The 6,582-nt window shown below is 40.7% G+C and overlaps 1 pseudogene; it reads left to right on the top strand.

Annotated features, from left to right (window-relative positions):
- Positions 1 to 4,780: 4,780 nt before the first annotated feature.
- LOC104654867 lies at positions 4,781 to 5,494 on the top strand (annotated as a pseudogene).
- The last annotated feature ends 1,088 nt before the right edge of the window (positions 5,495 to 6,582 follow it).

Here is a 6,582-nt window from a genome sequence, read left to right as displayed (position 1 = left end):
GTCTAGGGAAAGACCATGGAGTGAGGCACTGAAGGCTTGCTAACCCTTCTGCTAGCCAGGGACCAGCATGGGGCCTCCTCAGGTTTGATCTTCACTATACACCTGCATGCACACGTACTTACGCCCACATTCTCTCACACAAATGCAAACAGACAAGCCTTCCTTCTAGAATCACAGGAGTCTATGGAGATAAAAGATCACACGGATCACTTTATTTCTGTCTCCAACTAATACATGAGCCCCATTCAGCATCTCCAATAAGTGTCCATCCAGCCTCCATTTGAATGTCATCAATAACTCATTCCCATCAGTGGCTGTAGAAGTGATTCAAAGTTTGTTTGCCTCCATCCTACCTAAAATCCTGATATTACATGACCTATGTGACCATATCTATGAACATCCAAGCTTCAGTATTTTTTAAAATACTAAAAACGAACAAAAACCAAAGCAAAAAACAAAAACAAATAGCTCCCTTGACTTCACATCCTCTAAACATACTGCTTTATTTTCTCAATCTCCTTCATAGGAATACTTCTCAATAAAGTTAACTGTGGTTGATCTCTCCACTTTTTCACCTATCATTCTCTTTTCAACTTATCTAGCTGAAACTTCTCTCATCAATATTATCAACTACTTTTAAATCCAATGTTACAAAATCCAGTGGTAGCTTTTCTGTTCTTTTATTTGAATTTTCAACGGTACTCAACACAGCTGACCTCTCTATTCTTGAAGCACTCTCTTCTCTTGGCTTTTGTGATACAAAATTCCTCCTTGTTCAATGGCTGCTGTGCCTCAGTTTCTCTTGGTGGATAATCCTCAGCTTGAACTAGAAATGCTGGCATGCTACAGGGCTTCTTTCCAGAATTTGTTCTCCTTAGATGTTCTCGAAAACATTTTCCTTAGATGTTCTATGCCAGTCTTACAGTTCTGAATACTACATACACTCCAAATATTAGCCCTGACCATTTCCTAGAGCTTCAAAATAATATATATAACTGGATACTTGACATTCCACTCTGATATCTAATACAGACTTGGGCTTTTTAGTCAAAATGCAACCAACCAGCCATACTAACAAATCCCCAATTTTTGCCTTCCTAATATGCATTTCCCCAATTATCGTGACTTCAGTAAATGATGTACCATCATCTACCCAGTTGCCCAAGAAAAAATCTAGACTTACCTCAAGCCCTCTCTTTCTTTCCTGATCTATATCTAATGTAGCAGCAAGCCCTATAACTATACTTCCAAAATACATTCCAAATTTCTCTTCTCTTTTTCTCTGATCAATCTTAGTAAAAAATACCATCAGATGTCACATGGAGTCTTGCAATAGCTCCTAATCATCATCTCTGATTCTACTCTTGTCCTTCTCTAATTAGTGCTCCATAAAGAAGCCAGACTAATCCTTCAAAACTCTCCTATATCACTGAGAATCAAACACAAATTCCTGATATCATGGTCTAAAAGTTACTATGGGATCTGACTGCGGACAGCGTTTTTTACCTATCGCTTGCTAAGCTTCAGTCATGCAGCCTTCTTTCTGTCCCCAATTAACTCAAGTTTCTTCTGTGCCAAGGCCTCTGCATTAGCTCTTTCTTCTGACTGGAATGTCCTTCCTTCTGAGGATGGTGGGCTTCTTTTGTCATTCAATATTGACTCAAACACCACCTACCCCTCCAAAACTCATGTTGAAATTTAATCGCTATTGTATCACCATTAAGAGGTGGGGCCTTTAAGAGGCAATTAGTCCTTAACAGGTGGCTTGGCACAGTGGCTCATACCTGTAGTCCTAGCACTTTGGGAGGCTGAGGCCGGTGGGTCACCTGAGGTCAGGAGTTTGAGACCAGCCTGGCCAACATGGTGAAATCCCATCTCTACTTTTTAAAAAGACAAAAAATTAGCTGGGCATGGTGGCAGGCACCTGTAATCCCAGCTACTTGGGAAGCTGAGGCAGGATAATCACTTGAACCTAGGAGGTGGAGGTTACAGTGAGCTGAGATCGTGCCACTGCACTCCAGCCTGGGCAACAGAGGGAGACTCCGTCTCCAAAAAAAAAAAAAGAGAGAGAGAGAGAGATGATTAGGGTCCACCCTCATGAATAGATTAATGCTGTTATCACGGGATGGGTTTCTGATTAAAAGGATGAGTTTGGTATGATCTCCCCTCAGTCTCATGTGCATGCTTACCCTTCCACCATGTTATGTGAACAGCAAGAAGGCCCTCACCAGATGCAACTCCTCAACCTTGGATTCCTAGCCTCCAAAGTCATGAGTCAAATAAATTTTTTCTTCATATATCACCCAATCTATGGTACTATGTGACAGCAGAAAAATGAACTAAGACATCCCAGAAAGAAGCACATGGGTGTGCAGAGGTGGAATCAGTTCTGGTCACCAGTGACATTACCAAATTCTCTATCAGGGCCAGGAAGTAAACTCCCAGGAACAGCACAAAGAGCAGAGCCTGAATGTGGGCATCAGTAGACATTCCAAGGAGGATGAACTTGGAGATAATGCTGTGGTTCCTCAGAATCAAACAGAAAACTTTCCCTTGGAATAAAATAAATGTTTTAAAACTTCATTTTCTGCTTTCCTATTTCCTCTGAGTCTTAATTCTTTTTGCACATTATTTCTTGACCTTGGAATTAAGGTTCAAATTCTGAACCATCTTCACTAATTCTTTAGACACAATTAACATCTTTGATTTTGTTATATTCTATATCCTCAACCTTAGTCCAGTCTGATGCCATTAGGTCTTTCAAAAAAATTTTTTTATAATTTCAGCTTTTGTTTTAGATTTAGAGGTAAATGTGCAGGTTTCTTACATGGGTATATTGTGTGATGTTAAGGTTTGGGGTACAACTGATCCCATCACCAAGGTAGTGAGTATAACACCCAACAGTTAGTTTTTCAACCCTTGTTTCCCTTCCTCCCTCTCCTTGTAGTAGTCCCCAGTGTCTATTGTTGTCATCTTTATGTCCACAAGTACCCAATATTTAGCTGCCTCTTATACATGAGAACATGAGTTGCTTAGTTTTCTGTTCCTGCACTAATTTGCTTAGAGTAATGGCCTCCAGTTGCATCCATGTTGCTAAAAAGAACATGATCTCATTATTTTTTATGGCTGCACAGTATTCCATGGTGTATATGTGCCACATTTTCTGTATCCAATCCAGCATTGATGGACACCTAGGTTGATTCCGTGTCTTTGCTAGAAAAAAAATATTTAGATGGAAAACAGACCATAGCATTTGCCAGTGCAGGAAGAAATTGCTAATGCAGCAGCAAAGGGGCTGATTGAAGGCGTGAATTTATTGCAAATGGGAATTCCATAATGATCCAGAGAATAGTGGAGGTCATGTTGGGAATAGGGATTCCTTATCCCTGCAAAATGAAGGAAAGCAAAGCATGTATAAAGTGGTACAGGGAAGGTAGGAATTGTAGTGTCTGGAAGGGAAAGACATTCTCTATTTATTCCTCTGTGCTGTCAATAAAGTGCAAGGTAAGTCATCAGTAAGAGTGTGCTAGGGAGGCTAATGTTGGATTGATAGTAGTATGGAAGGTCTATCAATACTTTTATTATTAATTTGAGTCCAGTGGTCATTGTTGTGTGATTTTTCTCCAGTTTGGTATATGTGAAGAGTAAGTTGCCTTTATATCAGACATGTGAGGGGATAGAGGAAGAGATGACTTAAGAAGTGAATTTAGTCTGTGTAAAAAGAGAAGTGATGATATGAGTGGCATGAGAATGAAAATGTGGCAGACACAAAGATCAGCATTCTCAATGCATGTGAGGAATGGTTGGCTTGGGAACACCAAATCATATTAATTAGTAAAGATGTGACTGTGTTAGAATAATGTGGTTGAAATTGAGGTTTTTGAAGGTGGTGTATGTAGAGGAAACAGGGACACAAGGAATTCATTTGGTGTTATTTTAATTAAGATGAAGATTTTTCTGTTGTTTAGTTCTTTCTCTTTTAGAAAAGAAGCCACATGATGTTAAAAAAAATTAATATGTTACAGTTTTAAATTTTAAAAGGTACAGCCCAAGTAACATAGCCCAGAGATAGCCTAGATGTTTGGTTGTAAGATGGCACCTGCCCTCATTTTCTCCAGAAAAAAAATGCCTGAATCTTGCATCCTTTTCATTTCCTGTAGCTCACTGTCCTGATAGGTGGACAGAATTTAGAGATCTTATAAGAGTGGAAATATCAATGCTCTGGCATCCATAGAAGTGGGATGTTGGTTGAGATAATCTATTGAGCCACAGGGAACTCAAATTACCTTCTTAATGTCCTCTCTTCTATCTTTTCTAGAGTGGCAAGTGCCAGAATTCTAATTTCAGCTTCCCTGAAGTTTCATTACCCTAAAGAAATGTAGGCTCTTTGCTCCAAAGACCAGAGAAGGCAGCAGGATATAAGAAAATAAAGACGGACTTGAAGACATACTTGGGATTAGGACATAGTCCTAGTTCTGTTTCTTACTAGCTCTATGATCTTTGGAAGGGTTTTAAGCCTTTCTTATCTCAATTTTTCCAGCCATAAAATGGCATGTAACATCTCTCTTACATGGTTTTAAGACTTTTATTTAGATAACTTATGGGCAGTGATCAGCACAATTAGCCAATTGGTTATGATTAGACTTTGATGTTACCCATTGCCTTAATTTTAATACTTCAATATTTCCAAGCAAAAGAAGAGTCAATCCTGAGAGCAGATCAGAATATGTTAGTGAATAGAGAAATGAAAACAAGATCAAGGAGGGATAGATGATGGGGGATGGGAGAGAATGACCCTACTATGACAGCAGAGCTCCAGGAACGCTCAATGACAAAGAAAGTACACAGCAAGGGAGACATGGAGGACAGGAAGGGATGAAAAGAACTGATAAGTGCCTGAGGAGCTGGCCAGAGACAAGGCCGACCTAACTCTTGTTATCCCCAATGGAGGGAGCCTCAAGGTACTCTGACCCATTAACAAATGCCCCAATAAACCTTCACACAGGAGGAAAAGAACAACAACTACCTTTCTCTAGGAACAGACTTCTTTTGTCGATGTAGGTGTCAGTATTAGAAAAAAGAAATACATTAAAAAGACAGTTGGTATCGGTTCGGCTGCTGGGGTCGGATTCCGCGGTCCCAGCCCTTCCCCACCGCAGACGCTGAGGAATTGCAGGTTTCTTCGCCGCCCCCGCCGCCTCCCTCTTCTCCCTCCTCCTCAGAGGCCTCTGCAGCATCTTCCCCGGGCGGCCCAGTGAGTTTGGGCTGACCAGTTCCGAGCAGGAGCAGCGGCCGAACGGTGGACCCGCTGGAGGAAGTGGAGCTGCAGATCGGAGATGCAGCCTTTTCATTAACCAAACTTCTTGAAGCCACATCTGCAGTATCAGCTCAAGTGGAAGAACTTGCCTTCAAATGTACAGAAAATGCACGTTTCCTTAAAACGTGGCGAGACCTCTTGAAAGAAGGCTATAATTCTTTGAAACCTGATGACTAATTTGGCATACTTCGTTGTTTAATAGTGATTGCAATCATTCATACTTCTTATGTCATATTTGTACATGTACCCACACGTATAGAATGACCTCTGTCCAGCAGTTCTGTATATACTCAGAATGAAATTTTTCTTGGTTTTCTTGGCTTCTGTGAAAGCGGAATACCGATGCTGTTTTTGTTGCGGACCAGTACTAGTTTGTCCTTAAATACTTTATGCCTCTGAACTTTCAGCAGAATCCTTTATGAAAGTCAACTTCGGCCGGGCGCGGTGGCTCAAGCCTGTAATCCCAGCACTTTGGGAGGCCGAGACGGGCGGATCACGAGGTCAGGAGATCGAGACCATCCTGGCTAACACGGTGAAACCCCGTCTCTACTAAAAAATACAAAAAAAAAACTAGCCGGGCGAGGTGGCGGGCGCATGTAGCCCCAGCTACTCGGGAGGCTGAGGCAGGAGAATGGCTTAAACCCGGGAGGCGGAGCTTGCAGTGAGCTGAGATCCAGCCACTGCACTCCAAGCATGGGTGACAGAGCGAGACTCCGTCTCAAAAAAGAAAGTCAACTTCATCAATACATGGTTAATATTAATAGAGCCACAGTGCTACCATTAGCAAACTAGGTAGACCATTATTTGTTTTGCAACAAGATGCTAAGCATGGCAGAGTTTGAAGTTGCGTTTCATCTTAAGGACCATGGGAGGTAACTTTAAGGTTGCCAGTGGTGGATCCAGCTCCATTAGGCTAAGTTGTCTACAGCTAACGATTGTGTCTTTATTCTATATCCCCAGCACCTAAAACAGGTTCACACAACACTCAATAAATGTTTGTTGAATAAAAGAGTTAACAAACACAATTAAAAGCTTTTTCTCTTCCTATATTTAGCATGAAGACTGTCATTGTTTCTTTAGAAAATGTGTGAATCTGAACTTTATTGACTTGAAGAAAAACATTCTTTTTTTTTACAGAGATTTGGACTTTGATGATAGGTTTTAAAATATATGATAAATATTTTTTGTATTTTTTTTAAGATTTTGCTTCAGAAAAGAAGACTGTCTAGAAAGAATGCATATTTTTTCCCTATTTATTTCTGTGG

This window comes from Rhinopithecus roxellana, chromosome 10 (assembly GCF_007565055.1).
Source record: "Rhinopithecus roxellana isolate Shanxi Qingling chromosome 10, ASM756505v1, whole genome shotgun sequence".
NCBI classification, from domain to species: domain Eukaryota; kingdom Metazoa; phylum Chordata; class Mammalia; order Primates; family Cercopithecidae; genus Rhinopithecus; species Rhinopithecus roxellana.
This window is presented reverse-complemented; position numbering and strand designations above follow the sequence as displayed.